This window comes from Bos javanicus, chromosome 16 (genome assembly GCF_032452875.1).
Source record: "Bos javanicus breed banteng chromosome 16, ARS-OSU_banteng_1.0, whole genome shotgun sequence".
Taxonomy (NCBI): Eukaryota; Metazoa; Chordata; class Mammalia; order Artiodactyla; family Bovidae; genus Bos; species Bos javanicus.
The window spans coordinates 25,755,927-25,777,998 of record NC_083883.1 but is presented as its reverse complement, the minus strand read 5'-3'; positions in this window follow the sequence as shown (position 1 = coordinate 25,777,998).

Sequence of the window (22,072 nt, the reverse complement as noted above, 5' to 3'; positions counted from 1 at the left end):
GGTAAAGAATCTGCCTGCAATGTGGGAGACCTGGGTTTGATTCTTGGGTTGGGAAGATCCCTGGAAGAAGGGAACTACTACCCCCTCTAGTATTCTGACCTGGAGAATTCCATGGAGTGTATAGTCCATGGCGGGGGGGTCACAAAGAGTCAGACACCACTGAACAAATTTCACTCACTAGGAGGATTTGGTAAACAGAAGATACATACAAGAAAAAGCTAGTTTTATTTAGGAAAGTCTTGAGAAATGTAGATATTACATTATCATTTCACCAGGTAATACTTTAATTTGTACCTGATGGATAAATATGCCTTTTGTTAAAACAACAACAACAAAACCTGCAAAAAGACTTCCCACACTGCTTGTGTGAAACATACATCCTTACAGCTCTTGTTAAATTGATGTTCTAATAATGTCTTGACATCTTTATTTGACCCCCAGTGATCAAAGGGCTGTAACTCTAGAAAGCAGCAGTGTCCAGGTAATCCAGTCAAACAATAGTGATGCTGTGAGGAGGAAATGAATGGCTTTTCTGACTGAATTTCTTACTCTTTGGAAGTTGGCTATGGTGTCAGATCACAGCCCATCTTAAGGAAGAGGCCAAAGTCTTACCTTATCAAGACCCAACTTCCTGGAATTTTCACTTATCTTTTTTTTAAAAATTTTATAAATATATTATATATACCAAAAATGCATTATAATATATACATTTTAAATAATAATATTAAAATTACCCCCTGTGCTGTCACCATCCAGGTTAAGAAAACATTTATAGTAATTTTAAAAACTCACTCTGTGACCCTCCGATGTGGCTCTCCCCCATCCCCTTCCCCATGAATAATGAGTGTTCTGCCTTTTCTGATAATCCTTTCTTTGCTTTTTTTAAAAAAATGCTTTTACTGCCTAGGTATGCATCTTTTATAAATATTATTTACACTCCTGCTTATAATAATTTTATAAATAGAATCACATCAAACATGTTCTTTCATTCCATGTGTCTTTCATTTAATATTATATGTATGATTTATCCGTGTTTAGGTATATAGCTATAATTGTCCTTTAAAAAAATACCACAAATTATCCATTCTCTTATTGATGCTTATTTGTGATGTTTATCGTTTTCGACAATTACTAATAATGATGTTACGAACATTCTTGCCAGGAATGGAATTGCTGGTAGCTAGGAATGTACGTGTATAAATTTACTAAACAATTTCAAGTCATTTTCCAAAATGGATAAATATTGGTATAATTCATGGTCTCAAGTATAATTCATATTCTCACCAGTGGTAGATGAGAGTTTCTATCTATCCCAACACTTGGTATTGTAAGATATTCATATTTTTGCCAACTTGAAGGGTATGCCATAGCCTTATTTGTGGATTTAGTTTTCATTTTTCAGGGTATAATGATGTTAAGCCTTTCTTTGTATATTTACTTGTTATTAAAATGTCCTCCTTTGTGAAATATTGTTTCAGTTCTTCTGCCTACTTTTCCATCAGTTTGCTTGTCTCATTGATTCATAGTCCTTTGTCTGTTTTGGATAGTAGTGATTTTTTGGATATATTTTAGAACATTTTCTGCTTTGTAGCTTGTATTCTCATCCTTTTAATATCTCTTGATGAGCACAATTTCTTAAATTTATAATAATGTTTGTAATATTTCTACATGGCTTATGTTTCTTACATCTGCTTTAAAAATATTTTCCCTGCTGTGAATTATGAAAATACTATCCTATATTATATTTTAAAATTTTCATACCTTTGTCCTTTATGATTGCATTTATTTCATCCAGATTTGATGTTTTTGTATAGTGTGAGTTTTCAAAGTGGATACTCAATTGTGCCAATACAATTTGCTAAAAGTCCATCCTTATAACAGTTGCTCTGCTATAGTATCTGTCATAAAACAAGGGTCCAGATACATGAAACCTACGTCTGACTAATCTGTTATGATGGGGCTTCCCAGGTGGTGCTAGTGGTAAAGAACCTGCCTGCCAATGTAGAAGACATAAGAGACGTGGGTTTGATCCCTGGGTTGGGAAGATCCCCTACAGGAGGAAATGGCAACCTGCTCCAGTATTCTTGTCTGAAAGATCCCATGGACAGAGGAGTCTGGTGGGTTATAGCCCTTGAGGTCTCAAAGATTCAGAGTTGGACATGACTGAGCACACACACATAACATGTCTTGATATCTGGTACAACAGGGCTCACAATTTCTTCTTTAAACTGTCTTGTTTATTCCCAGCACTGTATACTTCTGTAACAATTTTAACTTAGTTTCACAACTTTCTCAAAGACTACAGTTGTCATTTTAATTGAAGTTGTCATATGCTTAGGGGAGACAACATCTCTACAATTTTAATTCTAAACTCATGAATTAAATCCTGTATATTATCACCCTGCTTACTTAGCTTCTATGCAGAGTACATCATGAGAAATTCTGGGCTGGAGGAAGCACAAGCTGGAATCAAGATTGCCAGGAGAAATATCAATAACCTCAGATATGCATATGACACCACCCTTATGGCAGAAAGTGAAGAACTAAAGGGCCTCTTGATGAAAGTAGAAGAGGAGAGTGAAAAAGTTGGCTTAAAGCTCAACATTCAGAAAACTAAGATCATGGCATCCGGTCTCATCACTTCATGGCAAATAGATGGGGAAACAGTGGATGACTTTATTTTTCTGGGCTCCAAAATCACTACAGATTGTGACTGCAGCCATGAAATTAAAAGACATTTACTCCTTGGAAGGAGAGTTATGACCAACCTAGATAGCATATTAAAATGCAGAGACATTACTTTGTCAAAAAAGGTCCGTGTAGTCAAGGCTATGGTTTTTCCAGTAGTCATGTATGGATGTGAGAGTTGGACTGTGAAGAAAGCTGAGCGCCGAAGAATTGATGCTTTTGAACTGTGGTGCTGGAGAAGACTCTTGAGAGTCCCTTGGACTGCAAGGAGATCCAACGAGTCCATTCTGAAGGAGATCAGTCCTGGGTGTTCTGATACTGAAGCTGAAACTCCAAAACTTTGACCACCTGATGCGAAGAGCTGACTCATTGGAAAAGACTCTGATGCTGGGAAAGATTGAGGGCAGGAGGAGAAGGGGATGACAGAGGATGAGATGGTTGGATGGTGTCACCAACTCAATGGACATGGGTTTGGGTGGACTCCGTGAGTTGGTGATGGACAGGGAGGCCTGGTATGCTGCGGTTCATGGGGTCACAAAGAGTCAGACACGACTGAGCAACTGAACTGAACTGAACTGACTTCAATACTATCCTTGAGGAGCTTGGATAAAACTGGAATTATCTGATCTTTGAATATTTGATGGAATTCTTTCATGAAGCTACATGGGCCAGGAGTTTGTAGAAAGAAAAAATTTTTTGATGAGTAATTTTATTTCTTTTATAGTTCTAAAGTTTTAGACTTTCTATTTGTCAATTTGCTTTGCTTTTGCAAGTTATTAATTTGTGTATTTTATCTAAATTTTCAAATGAATGCTATCCTTTATTCACATTATCCTTTATTGTCTCTTTAATGCCTATAGCACTTTTCATTTTAATACCTATTGTGCTTACACTATGGAATAAATTTTGCTAAAGTTTTGTAGCCTTATTAATCTTTCAAAGAACTAAACCTTGGTTAGTATTAACTAGTAAGCTCTGAACTTTATCTGTGCTTTCTATTTGGTTTATTTTAACTCTTATTAAAAATATTCTTCCATCTGCTATATTTGGAGTTATGTTCCTATTTTTCTCAGAACTTCAGATGGTTTATTAACTCATTTAGTCTTTATTTTTCTAATATATAAGTTAAGGTTAGAATTTGCCCTCAGAATTTCTTTACTTGCCTCTCCTAAGTTTGCTATGTTCAGTTCAGTTCAGTCGCTCAGTCGTGTCCGACTCTTTGTGACCCCATGAATCGCAGCATGCCAGGCCTCCCTGTCCATCACCAACTCTCGGAGTTCACTCAGACTCACGTCCATCGAGTCAGTGATGCCATCCAGCCATCTCATCCTCTGTCGTCCCCTTTTCCTCCTGCCCCCAATCCCTCCCAGCATCAGAGTCTTTTCCAATGAGTCAACGCTTCCCATGAGGTGGCCAAAGTACTGGAGTTTCAGCTTTAACATCATTCCTTCCAAAGAAATCCCAGGGCTGTTCTCCTTTAGAATGGACGGGTTGGATCTCCTTGCAGTCCAAGGGACTCCTAACAGTCTTTTCCAACACCACAGTTCAAAAGCATCAATTCCTCGGCGATCAGCCTTCTTCACAGTCCAACTCTCACATCCATACATAACCACTGGAAAAACCATAGCCTTGACTAGACGGACCTTTGTTGGCAAAGTAATGTCTCTGCTTTTGAATATGCTATCTAATTACAGTACAGAAGATTTTAATGTTCTGTCATGATTTCATAGTTTGCTGTAGATATTTTAGTCTAGATACTCTATCATTTACTTTAGATAAATGTGGATTTCTTTGAAGTTTTTTTTTTTTTCTTTATGTATTTTTAGCTTTGCTTTCAGCCGTACAGTTTTAATTTCATATCTTACCACTTAACCAAAATGTTAATGATTCAAAAATGACCTTTTTAATCTGCAGTTGTTGTTTGACCTAAAGTATATTTTAATAAATACAGTCATATCATCTTTTCTTTGGTTAGAACTTGAATGATAATTTTTTCATACTTTTACTGTCAACTTGACCACTTATTTTATATCCAATCAATGAACCTCTAATCACTAAGCAACAGGATGGAGAAAGCTTAGAACTGACTTGTCATGACCTTCAAGTTCTTTTTGGACTTTTTATAAGGATATTTTTTGGCATGTGAGAAAATGTAAAATAATATCACCCACATCTGTCAAGTACCCTTCAGGTACCTAGCTTTATCAAATCTTAGATGCTTTACCATCTGAGCCACCAGAGTTTGGCCTTAGTCATATGAGCGTCATTTATTTCACTTCACTGTAAACTTCTTATTAAAGTGAAATACACATATTTAGCAAAATATGAAGTCATTAAGGTAAGTAGGATTTCTTTATATCTATGGCAAAATATGAAATCATTAAGGTACAACTAGATAGTTTCACAAAGTGAAGAGGGAAGTTCTTTTTATAAAATGTCACATCACACAGCAGGCTTGTGGGATCTTAGATCCCTGATTAAGGATCGAGCCCGTGCCCTCTTACCATGTAAGTGGAGTCTTAACCACTGGACTGCCAGGGAAGTCCTCACAGAGTGAATATAGTACACATTAAGACAGAGAGAATCAACCTCGAAGCAGAATTTGTTATCTTCAAGATACCTCTTGGTCACTACTTTTGTCTTTCTCTCAACACTAACAATTATCCTGACTTCGAACAGTATAAATTTCTTTTTCCTATTTTTGTGCTTTATGAATAGAATCATATCACACATGTCCTCTTTACATCTACCTTTCCTGGAATTTATCCACATTGTCACATTTTTCAAGGGTTTAATTCATTGATGCTTTATATTTTATCAGTCTACCTATTCTACTATCAAAGGATAAATCTGGATTGCTTTCAGTTTGGAGCTATAATGGGTAATGCTGTTTTATCATTCCTGTATCTGCCTTTTGGCATATTTTTTTTGGCTATGTAACTGGGAGTAGACCACTAGATCGTAGGGTATACATAGCTTCATCTCTTATAGACACTCCTTACTATTTTCCAAAATGGCTGTGTTAATTTTAATACCCAGTGGTAAAGTGTTTGTGCAGTTTTTTTACTTTGGTTATGTTCTGTAATTTTCTTTTTCTTTTCTTTTTTCCTGTTTAATCTTTCAATGCTATGTACTCTGAGCAGAGGTGAAGAGGAGCAATGTGAACAACTTGAGGTGATCCAGGAAGGCTCTTTTTCAGAGGGTGATGCTGATGATTTCATCTCCATGTGCACCACAGAAAATAGAAAAAAGAAGAAATAGAGTTGGGCTTCTTTCACAATTCAGGATGATATTGGACTAAACTCCTGTACCGAAGACTCAAGGGGTTAACAACACAGAACACTTCCTTCTCTGAAAGCTTAACAAAAAGTAAAGTAAGTACCACATTTCATCTGTTATGTGTGTGTTTTTCTGGATTTTAACACCTCTGAAATGGCATGGAATTAAAATTGATGGTCTCTGATGACTTGGAAGGAATGATGCTGAAGCTGAAACTCCAGTACTTTGGCCACCTCATGCGAAGAGTTGACTCATTGGAAAAGACTCTGATGCTGGGAGGGATTGGGGGCAGGAGAAGAAGGGGACGACAGAGGATGAGATGGCTGGATGGCATCACTGACTCGATGGACGTGAGTCTGAGTGAACTCCGGGAGTTGGTGATGGACAGGGAGGCCTGGCGTGCTGCGATTCATGGGGTCACAAAGAGTCGGACACGACTGAGCGACTGATCTGATCTGATCTGATGACTGGGTGTGTTGTTTTTTGTTTGTTTCATGGAGGTACACAGACTAATGGCAAATCTTATAATTAGTGTAAAGCAAAGATTCTTCAAGGTTCCTTTTGACTGCAGGTGTTTATGATTTTTATGGTGGGTATGGAGATGTGCTGCTCAGATTCCCCTTCAAGAACAGACATTCTGACAAGCTGTAAGGCATGCAGTTAGCTGGCTGCCTGCAGACATACCTTTGGGATCTGTTACAATTTTCAAGCCAAAGTCATTTCTTTGGGGTGACCCTCAATTGAGGATAGAGCAAAGCAGTGGCAGTTGAGGCCATGTTCTTCTCAGGGCAGCCATGAGCCAAATTCACAAGACAGATATTCAGCTGTATGCAAGACTCTCCCAGTGAGCAAGCTTTGCTCCAGAGCTCCTCACTGGGCTGACACAGTCAGGACAGTATTGCACTCTGGCAGTTTCCCTGCACAAGCCTCTTGCCTTCCTTTTCCTTTCATAGGTAATACTCCTCTATTCCGCAGTAGACCTCACTCCTGGTTCTATCTCGAATACTCCTTTCCTTGCACAGTTGGCACTAGAAGTTTTCTGAGAAAGCAGGCATGAAGATGAGGGTAAGAGACCGGAACATGCATAAGGAGGACTCTCCCTCAGTGGCAGGTAGAGCAAAGATGGCCTGGGGCAAGGTGGTGACCTAAATATTAAAACTTCGTCACTGGTATCTTGAGAGAACAGGCTGGTGGAATGATTTTAAGCATTTGAACATACAGAGGTGTTGGTGGCATTCATGAAATTAAATAATAATAATAGAAATTTATAAATATTAATTTATAAAATATACCTACAAATGTATATTTGTTATAAGAATAATGATGTTGAATTGGAAAAGACAATGGCACCCCACTGCAGTACTCTTGCCTGGAGAATCCCATGGACGGAGGAGCCTGGTGGGCTATAGTCCATGGGGTCGCTAAGAGTCGGACATGACTGAGCGACTTCACTTCACTTTCCACTTTCATGCATTGGAGAAGGAAATGGCATCCCACTCCAGTGTTCTTGCCTGGAGAATCCCAGGGACGGGGGAGCCTAGTGGGCTGCCGTCTATGGGGTCACACAGAGTCGGACACGACTGAAGTGACTTAGCAGCTTAGCAATGATGTTGAATGACTATTACTAAGTTGCATGTATGACCTGCATGTGGCTAATAGGACACTGAGGACAATTAACAATGGAAACAACTAAAAACTAAACGTGAAAACCAGAGTCTCTTGGGCAGCTCGAGAAAATCCCCCCCTCTCATGTGATGGTGAGCAGAGCATGAGATCAAATCCAGTCTGTAACAATCAGAGAAGCTGAAATTCGAAGTCTGCTGAATGTTCATCGAAGACAAGTCTGTGAAAAGAGGAGATATATGTACACTGATTCACTTTGCTGTATACCTGAAACTCACAAAACAATGTAAATCAACTATACTCCAATAAAAACAACTTTTTAAAAGGTAAGTCTGGTAAGACAAACTTCAAGCCCTGGTTGGAAAAACCTAAATCCCTGACACATGGGCAGAGGTCATACGGGTGATTTCCCTGAAGAATACACAGACTCTGAACAATTTGAGTCTGTAGAAGTGGGTATTCTCCTTCTTAACAGGCAAAAATTTCCCCACTATGGGAGAAAATAAGAGATCTTTTTCTCTAAAAGCCATAAAAAAGTGCTTCCTTTAAAAATTGCCATGTACGGTCCTGGCCTCCAGGCCAATGAATAGGGTTGTCACAGCATAACGTAATCGGAAACATGCTAGTCATGATAAAGGAAAAAAGAGATTTTATCCTAGAGGAGTTGTAAAAAATAGTGACTGTTGTTGGGCAATCAAAAGTGCTGGTTTGCCCAAGGCTGGCAGATAGCCTGCGATGCAGGAGTTTCTGTGCTAAAAACAGAGCTGCTGCTGCTAAGTCACTTCAGTCGTGTCTGACTCTGTGCGACCCCATAGATGGCAGCCCACCAGGCTCCCCGGTCCCTGGGATTCTCCAGGCAAGAACACTGGAGTGGGTTGCCATTTCCTTCTCCAACGCATGAAAGTAAAAAGTGAAGTGAAGTCGCTCAGTCGTGTCCGACTCTTCTCGACCGCATGGACTGCAGCCTACCAGGCACCTCTGTCCATTGGATTTTCCAGGCACGAGTACTGGAGTGGGGTGCCATCACCTTCTCCGAAAAACAGAGCAATCTTAGGCAAAGTAGAATGTTTGATCACCCCAGTACTTTCAGGGATCAGGTCAGTCCACATGGGACTAGATTTTAAAGGTACTTGATCAAGAAGTCAGAAATCAAGATGGAATAAAAAGGCATTTATTAGGGTTTCAAGTTAAATATTGTAAGGTGGTAGTCACTGTTAAACTCAAAAATCTAGCCCTTGCAGAATTTGCATAGGTTCTGGAAAATGACTCTATTGACCATTGTAGGCTCAACCTGTTGCAGCTACCTGCTATGTGAATTCTCTTTGCTAGAACAGATAAATGTGGCCACAGGTATATGATGGGCATCCAATGATTTGGCAAGTGTGTTTTTTTCTATCTTAACAATGAAAGGGCTTTCAGAAATAGTTTGCATTCATGCAGAACATAAAACTATGTGTGTGTGTGCGTGTGTATATATATATATATATATATATATATATATATATATATGTTTATTGTTTTCCCTATAGTAATACTTTTGCTAACTCTTGCAGCTGTCTGCTGTAATATCATGTGAAGATCTCTGGACCATCTGGGTATCTTGCAGAAACTCACACTGAGGATAAGGATGTCTAATACCCTGGAGGGCTGGGAGGGACTAAGAGGGTGGGAGATAAATGCTATAATAATTTATAGAACTGCCACTTCAGTAAAGCATTTATGGGACTCTCCTGGCCAGGGGCATGTAGAATCATCCTGTCTAAAATGAAAGAGAAATTGTTGCACTCTGTGTTTACTTTTACAAAGAGGAATGTATAATTCCTAACAGGACTTTTTGGTATCTGGAGGCAACACATTAGATACCTAGGAATATTGATATGGCTGCAATACTGGGTGATACAGTGGCTCTTGGGTTTTTGTAGCATCCGGAGCAATAAAAGCCTCTCCACAGGACTCAGACCATGATACAAGTAACTCTGCCACTTGGGCCACACCATCTGACTTCCCTGGTGGTCCAGTGGTTGAGAGTCTGCCTTGCAATGCAGGGGATGCCAGTTTGAACCCTGGTCCAGGAAGATCCTACATGTTGCAGGGCAACTGGGTCCATGTGCTCAGCTACTGAGCCTGCCCTCTGGAGCTCATGATGTGCTACTGCTGAGCCCACATGCAGCGACCACTGACTCCTACATGCCATAGGGCCCAAGTTCCGCAACAAGAGAAGCCATTGCAATGAAAAGCCTGCACACTGCAACTACAGAGTAGCCCCTGTTCTCCACAACTAAAGGAAAGGCCATGCAATGAAGACCCAGCACAGCCAAACACAAATAAATAAACATTTTTAAAAAATTAATGTTGGCTACATTATAAGCCTTATTCAGCAGGTCCCTGAGGGATACAAGTGAGAGGGAAAAAACCCCAAAACTCCATGAGCAGTGTTGAATGACCTGGCCAGAGGGTCCAGATCTTGAAAAACAAAAGACTGGAATCAAAAATATCAGAAGTAGAGGTGTGAGGATGGGTATATTAGAGAGGACACCAAGTTTGAAGAGTATTTCTTAAAATTATATATTAAAGGCTACTAGAAAGTATCTACCATGAGTGAGGCATTTAACAACCAAATTGAAAAAATAACTTGGGCAACTGGGTATTTGCCAGTCAACAGCTACTCCAGTGTTGGCACAATTAACAGATGAATGAAATGGCCATGAATGCAGAGATGCAGGCCATTAATATATATGGAATCAATAGCACAGTCTCCCATTGACAAAGGTCAGTTTATTGCTACCTGTGAATGTCTAACCTATTTGCAACAAAGATCAGTTTGAAGCCCCTAACATGACCCTATTCTTTGAGGAGATCAAGTGACCAGTCAGAGGTAAATTTATTAAATTAGATCCAATAGGATTAGATACCTATTCAAAGTATGAATTTGCGTTTTCTGCTTGCAGGGCCTCAGCTAACACCACTATTTTGGGGCTCCTAGAATCTTTGGTTCAGAGGGGTAGAATCCCATACAAGGTAGCATTTGACCAGAGAACCCACTTTACAGTGATGGAGATGTGGGAGGGGATTCAAGTCTTTGGGATCCGTTAGCGGCATCACAAAGCACACCATCCTGAGGATGCCAGTCTCACAGAGCATTGTAAAGGCCTGCTGAAGTCACAGATGCAGTGCCAGCCCAGAGTCAAAACCCTGTGAAAGCTGGACATCGTTCTTCAGGATGCAATATTTACAAAGAATCTCAAGGTTTATATGGCACTAGGTTCACAATAGAAAGGATATGTGGATTTGAGAACCAAGGCATGAGAGGTGAACCCACTTACCATGACTCCTAGAAATTGACTGAGAGTCTTTGTGTGTGTATGCAGGTCCTACCTGACTGAAGCATTAGAAGTCCTTATCCCTGCCAGGCATCTTGGGTCCCTTGTGCTAAGGGACTGGCAGGCAAAAGAGGACTCACTAGCAGTAAGTGATCCTAATCAGCAGAGAGATTGTTATTGTTCGGTTGCTAAGCCATGTCCAATTCTTTGCAACCCCATGGATTGCAGCATGCCAGGGTTCCCTGTCCTTCACTATCTCCCTGAGTTTGCTTAAACTTACATGCATTGAATCAGTGATGCCATCTAACCATCTCATCCTTTGTCATCCTCTTCTCCTCCTGCCTTCAATCTTTCCCAGCATTAAGGTCTTTTCCAGTTAGTTGGCTCTTTGCATCAGGTGGCCAAAATATTGGAGCTTCAGCTTCAGCATCAGTCCTTCCAGTGAAATTTCAGGATTGATTTCCTTTAGGATTGACTGGTTTGATCTCCTTGCTATCCAAGGGACTCTCAAGAGTCTTCTCCAGCACCACAGTTCAAAAGCACCAGTTTTTCAGGGCTCAGCCTTCTTTATGGTCCAACTCTCACATCCATACATGATTACTGGAAAAACCATAGATTTGACTATACACATCTTTGTTGGGAGAGGAGTTGGGCTGCTTTTGTACCCTGGCAGGGGGGAGTCCATGGGGAGCTCAGGTGACCCACTTGGGGTGTTTTTAGTTCTTTCCTGCCTAACTGTGACTGAGAATAAATAAGCAAGACCACCCTGGCTGAGAGGGATCTCAGACCTCTCAGGAATGAGAGTTTGAGTCACACGACCAGGTCAGCCACTAAGACCAGCAGAGGTGGTGGAAGAGGATATGGGCCCATTAGAATGGATATTGGAGAGAAGAAGAGTGAGCAGTTGTGGCCCTTGGGCCAACAGCAGTCTCTCCAATGCATGAAAGTGAAAAGTCAAAGTGAAGTTGCTCAGTTGTGTCTGACTTTTAGTGACGCCATGGACTGCAGCCTACCAGGCTCCTCTGTCCATGAGACTTTCCAGGCAAGAGTACTGGAGTGGGGTGCCATTGCCTTCTCCACATAAGGACTGTAGTTTGTTCCATTAACCTCTCTCTTCCAAGTTTGCTTTAGGTAGAAAGAAGGAGCTGTTCTCTCGTGTGCACAGACAAGGACTTCAAGGAGGAGCTGCCCAGCAGCAAGGACTGTGGTTGGCTGCCCGTCATCAGATTGTTTGTGCCTTCAAGGTCCACTTCGGCTTTTCACATGAGGTCACGCTCTTCTTGAGGAGAATTTCAGCCAATGACTGAGCAAGATGGTGATTCAAGGTCTGACTATTTCTGCCCCAAATTGTAGGACTCTTTTAAGGATCAATCATTGGTCTGAAGCCTGGAACTGGACTGGCAGAACTTCATCAGGACTACACCCAGTGTGATGACACACCATACTGTTTCTGCTTGCTCTCCTTTCCTTTCACAGCTCCTATTCCCCAATACAATTTCTGTAGTCCTAACTCCATCTTGGCCTCTGATACTGACAGAACCCAACTGACACATAAAATAATAACAAAAAGAAACAATGCTATGTCCTCCAGTATACACAATACCATCCAAACTAAATGGTCACAGTTGAAACAGCTGACAGTCTCAGAGGTCCAAATTCATACAGCCGCTTAGAGACAGAATAGGGGTCAATAGATACTCAATACATCAAACCTATCTGTGTAACACCTGATAGGCAAAAAGAAAAAAAAAAAAAAAGGATAAAACAGTCAAACTAATTAATGGAAGCTGTAGATCCAGATACTCAAACATAGTTTTTCAAATGCAAACAAGCAAACCAACAAAACCTCAGCAATTTAGCCCAACAATTGAGCATTTAGTTAATCTCAGTATGGAAAAGATTTTCAAAATTGGAATTCTTTCTTCAGATTTCCACTTATGGAATAGAAGAGCAAATTTTATTAATAATAAAATATTAAGACAAGCTGATTGTAAAATTAAAAGGAAAAAATTCATCAGAACATAATTTACATCTCGAGTGCCAAAGAGATAGTAAGAATGATGTCAGATAAACAGACCAAGATTCCCATTCAGATAGATCAAAGCCATATGTTACAAGGCACAAGACATTATTCAAAAGTCAAAACTTGCTGTCCCTCCCAGCCCCAATGGAACATCAATGATCCAAGCCCAAAGAGTACAGGAGGCTTTGGACTGGTTCCCTGAAATACAGAGGGATGCATTTTGTATGGGTGACCAAACAGACCAGTGCCTGGGTGGTCTCTTCAGTTCAGAGGATACCGCAGCCAAATCCCTTGGAAGAGGGTTTAATCCGCCTGTGTTCTGTCCTTTCTCCAGGCCAATATACTTTTATATGGCAGTCAGTGAGAGCATCTGAAAAAGCAAATTGGATTATGTTACTGTCTTGCCTAAAGACTTGCAATGACTTCACAGAGCTCATAAAGTCAAATGTGAACTTCTCCCATGCCCAGCTGGGCCTTGCATGATCTGACTTCTGCCTTCATTGCAGGCCATGCGCAGGCTCACCCACTATGCTAGGTCCGCTGGACAGCCATCGTTCACTCTAGACTCTTCATGCAGGCTGTCCCCTGTTTCTGGATGGCTCCTCCTCATTTTCAGTGCATGTGTGCGTGCTGAGTCGCTTCAGTCGTGTCTGACTTTTTGCGACTCTATGGACGATAGCCCACCAGGCTCCTCTGTACATGGAACTCTCCAGGCAAGAGTAATGAAGTGGGTTGCCATGCCCTCCTCCAGGGGATCTTTCTGACCTAGGGAGGTTTATTTACTACTAATGCCACCTGAAAAGCCAGTAAATGACTTCTCCTTAGTGAGGCCTACTCCAAAAGGGAAGTCAAATGCCTCCTCCTCAGACAGCCTTTTTTGATGGTCAAACCCACACACCTCTGCACCCCTGCACAAACACTCACCACCTTCCATCCTACTTTTTCTCTCACACTGCATTTTCTTTTCCCTTCATGGTATATGTGACAATTTGTTCCTTGAAAAAAAAAATCTGTATATTTTTTCTCCTGCCTTGGCAATCTGGTTCTTTACCACTAGTACCAACTGGGGAGACCTAGATCATACTTATATAGCATTATGACATGTTTTTTTTCCAAAGTTCTTTACCTGTATGACTCTACTGAGTCATTGATGTAGGTTTTCTCTTTTACAGTTGATGAAACTAGGTCACAGAAAGGTTAAGGCAGGGCAGAATTATGATTAGGACTCCAACAGGAGCCACAAATCTCTCCCAATATGTTCCTGCCTTAACTCAACTAAATATCAATCTTCTTAATAAAATGTTATTAATGTATCAGGGATTTCAGCATGTTAGATGAATACTTGGGATCAAGAGAGCCTTCTGGACCTCTTAAATCATTGCTCATTCGCCAATAACCCTGTGTTCTCTGGCTAGAGACAGCGTGGTCCTGATTAATCTGGAAAAGGCCCTATTTTGTGCATCAGATGGTTTTTGCAGGGTTTTTTTTTGCAGTTTCGCTCGTGTATATGCATGTGTTTGAGGATGCGTGGATATGGGTTCAAGGGTTAGAGACTGTTAACCAAGAATATAGCTCAGTCAACTTTAGAGTTTATGAGGGACACTGAAAGGATCAGACAAAAGAGAATAATAAACAGGTACAATTCAGAATACAGTTATGAAAGAGGAGTCTAAACTCTCACCAGTTAAAGGATTTAGCTAAGAGAATATTAAATCTAAATGACTAAATGCATTAAATCTTTCTATCTTTTTGGGATAAGTGTAGTATAGCATTACTCATTCAAACCTCACAATATAATATTTATACTCTTACTGGTAAGCGAAGTAAGGAACAGGAAAGTAACCTTCTTAATATCCTCCAGTCAGTAAGTGATAGAGTCTGGTTAAGACGTAAACAGACTGGCTGACAGCCTGTCTTCTTAATGATTTAATAGTGCCATCAGTTTTTGCAAAGAATTAGTCTCTGATGGGCGCATGAAGGGAGAGTCTTTCTTTCGCGGAAGTGGGGGACCTGGAGGCTTGGGTGAAGGCATCTGAGTGTGTCCACAGCACCCCTGCCACCTTAGCATCCGAAGAATTTCTTATATTTTCAAGGAGCTTAATGGAAAAAGAAAGAAATGTTGAGATTAGGGTATTCAGGGCATGAAGTAACTTTGCCAACCCCAGAAAATTCATCAAGGCCAAACTAACCCTATATGGATGTGTCCTGGAGCCCCCAAGGACAAACCTGGCACCTCACTGAACACTTCAGGGCTTGTCAGAAAGGAAAGGCTTGGGAACAACACCATAGTGAACAAACCCAAGAACTTGGCTGAGGGCTTCTGCGTTACTACTGTATGGGGGACCCTGAATCTGCTCTGATATCTGTCCTTCATCTTCCCATCTGGAGCCAATCTGCAGAGTCACCCTCAGCCCACACCAACCACAGCCAACACCACAGTGACCTCACCTCTTACCCTGTATCAGGAAGCATTTCCCCATCTGATATTCAAGTTGTTTTATTTATTTTTTTGATGAGGTAAATTTTATTTTAAGTTCATCCCAATATTTCATTTGAGGAGTCAAGAGTTTTATAATACTTTTTATTTGGAAATAATTTCAGACTTAGAGAAAATTGCAAGAACAGGAAAAAAAAAAAAGGCAACTCATATATCTTTTACCCAGATTCTCCTGTTGTTAACATTTTATCTCATTTTTTTGTCTGTCTCATTATTCTCCTTCCTTCTCTTCTATCACCTCTTCCTCCTCCTTCTTTTTATATGCAAATATGCAAATGTTTATTATATACAAATATAAAAATTTCTTTTAATATACAAATATATATAAATCTTTATATTTTCTCATATATATATTTGAGAATGGCATATATTTCTGTCTATGTATCTATATATCTTTGTATATATGTATGTATTTATCTATTATCTGTCTATCCATTCATCTATCTATGCATACGTGTGTTTCTGAACAATTTAAACGTAAACTGAACACATACTGGCCCTTTTCTAAGTACTTAAATATGAATTTTCCAATAGTAAGAAATTTTCCTATGTTGTTGCACTGTAGTTATCAACTTCAGTATACTTAATAGTAATGAATATTTAATCTAATCTACTATTTATATTTTAATTTTATCAATTAACCCAATAATTTCCTTTATTAGTGTTTTTTCCCTCCAGTACAAGAGCCAGTTTAGGATCAGATATTGCATGCAGTTGTCGTGTTTGTAAGGTCACTTCATATCTGGAACATCTCCAAAGCCTTTATTTATCTTGTTGATATTTTTGAAGGGTGAAGTACCTTTTGATCTTTTTAATAGAACACTCCTCATTTGGTCTTTGTCTGACATTTCCTCATGAGTATATCCTGACTATATTCCTGGTCAGAATATGATGTGAATGACCCTGAGTCCTCCTGAGGTATCACACCTGAAGAGACATGATCTCTACCTACTCATTGGTGATGTACATAGTTCCAACACAACCAGTCAAGGTGTTGTCTGATATCTCAAGTGCACAGTTACTATTTTTCTCTCTTGTAATGAATAAGCAGCCAATGAAGGGAAGTTTTAAGACCATGCGCATATTCTGCTCTTCATCAGTATTTCTCCCATATTTGGCATCCATTAATGCTCGCCTGAACTGATCTTTACTATGATGGTTGCAGAAAGATGATTTTCCACCTCCAGTACTCTCCACATTCACTATTTAGCCCTCAGCCTTCTACTGAGGGCAAGAACCCTCCTTTCTATCTATCTATCCATCATCTTCACCATTTATTTATTATAAATATGAATTATGAATTCATAATTTTGTTGCTATTGCTAAAATTGTGCCATATTAGGCCATTGAAGGCTTCATTATGGGTTTCTATGTCTTTGAGACATGCCTCCATAAGTTTTTTACTAATTCTCATCCTTCTGACACAAGATGTTCTAGGCTTATATTTACTCTGGACCAGCCATGGAGTCATATATTCCTCTGTGGATTCCTGGTTACCTTTAGTAGTATTAGAGATCAATCTTGGGGCATTAGGCATGCTCACTGTTATTAAGGTGTCTTTACTAAAAGAACCATTCCGTGAATAGTACTAGTACTGGAAAATATATGCGTGTATAAACATATATATACACATATTTACATATATACATGCACATCTATGGGCTTCCCAAGTGGCACTAGCAGTAAGGAATCCACCTGCCAATGCAGAAGACATAAGATACCTGGGTTTGATCCCTGAGTCAGGAAGATCCCCTGGAAGAGAGCATGGGAATCCACTCCAGGGTTCTTGCCTAGGAAATCCCATGTACAGAGGAGTCTGACAGGCTACAGTCCATGGGGTTGCAAAGAGTCAGACATGACTGAGAGACTTAACAGGCAGGCACATGTACATGTGTTTGCATACACACATACATACTAATATTTTAGAAATCATGAGTTTACAATATTTCCCATTCTAATCCATCCTCTTTCTTCCCTTTCCCGTTTCCTATTTGCACGTCTTTTCATCCACAGCAACTTTGATGCACTTATCCTTTTGGTCAATTTAATACATCGTAAATGATTTCACAATTGCCTTAAATCTACCATTATAAAAAAGAAATCTACTAAAAAACAGTTCAGCATTTTCCAATTCTTTGAATACCTATCCCACAGACAAATACTTTGGGTTACTTGGATTACTTTCTCTTTTGTAGATTTATCCCTCAATGAATTATGATACTCATATAAAACAAAGTGGGTTTTTTTTTAAACTTTTTCATAGTTTAATTTTTTTTCTTATTTACTGTCAGGGAAGCCTGGTATGCTGTAGTCCATGGGGTCACAAAGAGCTGGACAAGACTGAGTGACTGAGGAACAACAAATATTTGTTGATTGATTTTTAATATGTAGATAACTAACTTGCTTCTGAAAATCAACACTAATCAAAAAAGTACACTCAGCAAAGTGTCACTCTACCCTATATTTCTTTTTTTAAAAAAAATTCTTTTTAATATTTAAACTGCCTGGTCACACCACTTGGCATGTGGGACTCTAGTTCCCTTACGAGGAATCAAACCCATATCTCCTTCATTAGAAGCACAGTCCTAACCACTGGACCACCAGGGATGTCCCTATTCTATATCCCTTTTATCTCAAAATACATCCACCTCTTGTAAGTAACCAAATTTATAAACTTTTGGTTTTTCTTTCACGTGGTTCTTTTTTTGTGTGTAAAAATAAGCAGATACATGTATTTTTTTCTTGTTTCCCCTTCTTTCCTACCAAAACACAGCATATTATATATGATATATGATATTTTGCATTTCTGCTTTCTTCACTTAAAATACCTCCTGCAATTACTCCATATCAGCTTAACAAGATCTCCTTCATTATGTTGCTCAGTTATGTATTACTCCATTGTCTGTATATACCTTAGCTTACTCAGCTAATTTCCCCTCTTGGACATTTAGGTTGTTTCCCAAATTTTGCCTTTAAAAATAATGGTTCATGATGTCATTGTGAAAATACATTTTAATATTGCTGTAAATAATCTTTGGGTTAAATTCCTATAGTGAGATTGCAGGATCAAAGAATAAACGAACATGTAGGTTTGTGAGATAATTGCCGAATTACTGTTTGTGATTTCATCACTGTGCTTTCAAAGAAGGCTTGTTTCGTATGTGTAAGAACCATTTTTATATCTGGCGTTATGATGTGTTACTTTGGATCTTTGCCTATCTTTTTTTGGTATTTCTGGCCTTTTTCCATCAATTAAAAATTCATTTCTTTTAAAGATATCAAGCCTTTCTCCATGATTTATGTTATACAAACATTCTCCCAGTTCAAATCAGATCAGTCACTCAGTTGTGTCCGACTCTTTGTGACCCCATGAATTGCAGCACACCAGGCCTCCCTGTCCATCACCAACTCCCGGAGTTCACTCAGACTCACATCCATTGGGTCAGTGATGCCATCCAGACATCTCATCCTCTGTCGTCCCCTTCTCCTCCTGCCCCCAATCCCTCCCAGCATCAGAGTCTTTTCCAATGAGTCAACGCTTCGCATGAGGTGGCCAAAGTACTGGAGTTTCAGCTTTAGCATCATTCCTTCCAAAGAAATCCCTGGGCTGATCTCCTTCAGAATGGACTGGTTGGATCTCCTTGCAGTCCAAGGGACTCTCAAGAGTCTTCTCCAACACCACAATTCAAAAGCATCAATTCTTCAGTGCTCAGCCTTCTTCACAGTTCAACTCTCACATCCATACGTGACCACAGGAAAAACCATAGCCTTGACTAGACGGACCTTTGTTGGCAAAGTAATGTCTCTGCTTTTGAATATGCTATCTAGGTTGGTCATAACTTTCCTTCCAAGGAGTAAGCATCTTTTAATTTCATGGCTGTAGTCACCATCTGCAGTGATTTTGGAGCCCCAAAAATAAAGCCTGACACTGTTTCCCCATCTATTTGCCATGAAGTGATAGGACCAGATGCCATGATCTTCGTTTTCTGAATGTTGAGCTTTAAGCCAACTTTTTCACTCTCCACTTTCACTTTCATCAAGAGGCTTGTGAGTTCCTCTTCACTTTCTGCCATAAGGGTGGTGTCATCTGCATATCTGAGGTGATTGGTATTTCTCCCGGCAATCTTGATTCCGGCTTGTGTTTCTTCCAGTCCAGCATTTCTCATGATGTATTCTGCATATAAGTTAAATAAGCAGGGTGACAATATACAGCCTTGACATACTCCTTTTCCTATTTGGAACCAGTCTGTTGTTCCATGTCCAGTTCTAACTGTTGCTTCCTGACCTGCACACAGATTTCTCAAGAGGCAGGTCAGGTGGTCTGGTATTCCCATCTCTTTCAGAATTTCCCACAGTTTATTGTGATCCACACAGTCAAAGGCTTTGGCATAGTCAATAAAGCAGAAATAGATGTTTTTCTGGAACTCTCTTGCTTTTACCATGATCCAGCGGATGTTGGCAATTTGATCTCTGGTTCCTCTGCCTTTTCTAAAACCAGCTTGAACATCAGGAAGTTCGTGGTTCACATATTGCTGAAGCCTGGCTTAGAGAATTTTGAGCATTACTTTACTAGCATGTGAGATGAGTGCAATTGTGCGGTAGTTTGAGCATTCTTTGGCATTGCCTTTCTTAGGGATTGGAATGAAAACTGACCTTTTCCAGTCCTCTGGCCACTGTTGAGTTTTCCAAATTTGTTGGCATATTAAGTGCAGCACTTTCACAGCATCATCTTTCAGGATTTGGAATAGCTCAACTGGAATTCCATCACTTCCACTAGCTTTGTTCATAGTGATGCTTTCTAAGGCCCACTTGACTTCACATTCCAGGATGTCTGGCTCTAGGTCAGTGATCACACCATCGTGATTATCTGGGTCGTGAAGATCTTTTTTGTACAGTTCTTCTGTGTATTCTTGCCATCTCTTCTTAATATCTTCTGCTTCTGTTAGGTCCATACCATTTCTGTCCTTTATCGAGCCCATCTCTGCATGAAACGTCCCCTTGGTATCTCTGATTTTCTTGAAGAGCTCTCTAGTCTTTCCCATTCTGTTGTTTTCCTCTATTTCTTTGCATTGATCGCTGAAGGCTTTCTTATCTCTTCCTGCTATTCTTTGGAACTCTGCATTCAGATGTTTATGTCTTTCCTTTTCCCCCTTGCTTTTCGCTTCTCTTCTTTTCACAACTATTTGTAAGGCCTCCCCAGACAGCCATTTTGCTTTTTTGCATTTCTTTTCCATGGGGATGGTCTTGATCCCTGTCTCCTGTACAATGTCACGAACCTCATTCCATAGTTCATCAGGCACTCTATCTATCAGATCTAGGCCCTTAAATCTATTTCTCACTTCCACTGTATAATCATAAGGGATTTGATTTAGGTCATACCTGAATGGTCTAGTGGTTTTCCCTACTTTCTTCAATTTAAGTCTGAATTTGGCAATAAGGAATTCATGATCTGAGCCACAGTCAGCTCCCAGTCTTGGTTTTGCTAACTGTATAGAGCTTCTCCATCTTTGGCTGCAAAGAATATAATCAATCTGATTTCGGTGTTGACCATCTGGTGATGTCCATGTATAGAGGCTTCTCTTGTGTTGTTGGAAGAGCGTGTTTGCTATGACCAGTGCATTTTCTTGGCAAAACTCTATTAGTCTTTGCCCTGCTTCATTCCGTATTCCAAGGCCAAATTTGCCTGTTACTCAAGGTGTTTCTTGACTTCCTACTTTTGCATTCCAATCCCCTATAATGAAAAGGACATCTTTTTTGGGTGTTAGTTCTAAAAGGTCTTGTAGGTCTTCATAGAACCATTCAACTTCAGCTTCTTCAGCATTACTGGTTGGGGCATAGACTTGGATTACTGTGATATTGAATGGTTTGCCTTGGAAATGAACAGAGATCATTCTGTCGTTTTTGAGATTGCATCCAAGTACTGCATTTTGGACTCTTTTGTTGACCATGATGGCCACTCCATTTCTTCTGAGGGATTCCTGCCCACAGTAGTAGATATAGTGGTCATCTGAGTTAAATTCACCCATTCCAGTCCATTTCAGTTCGCTGATTACTAGAATGTTGACATTCACTCTTGCCATCTCTTGTTTGACCACTTCCAATTTGCCTTGATTCATGGACCTGACATTCCAGGTTCCTATGCGATATTGCTCTTTACAGCATTGGACCTTGCTTCTACCACCAGTCACATCCAAAGCTGGGTATTCTTTTTGCTTTGGCTCCATCCCTTCATTCCTTCTGGAGTTATTTCTCCACTGATCTCCAGTAGCATATTGGGCACCTACTGACCTGGGTAGTTTCTCTTTCAGTATCCTATCATTTTGCCTTTTCATACTGTTCATGGGGTTCTCAAGGCAAGAATACTGAAGTGGTTTGCCATTCCCTTCTCCAGTGGACCACATTCTGTCAGATCTCTCCACCATGACCCGCCCGTCTTGGGTTGCCCCATGGGCATGGCTTAGTTTCATTGAGTTAGACAAGGCTGTGGTCCTAGTATGATTAGATTGACTAGTTTTCTGCGAGTAGGGTTTCAGTGTGTTTGCCCTCTGATGCCCTCTTGCAACACCTACCGTCTTACTTGGGGGTGGGGTATCTCTTCATGGCTGCTGCAGCAAAGCGCAGCCATTGCTCCTTACCTTGGAC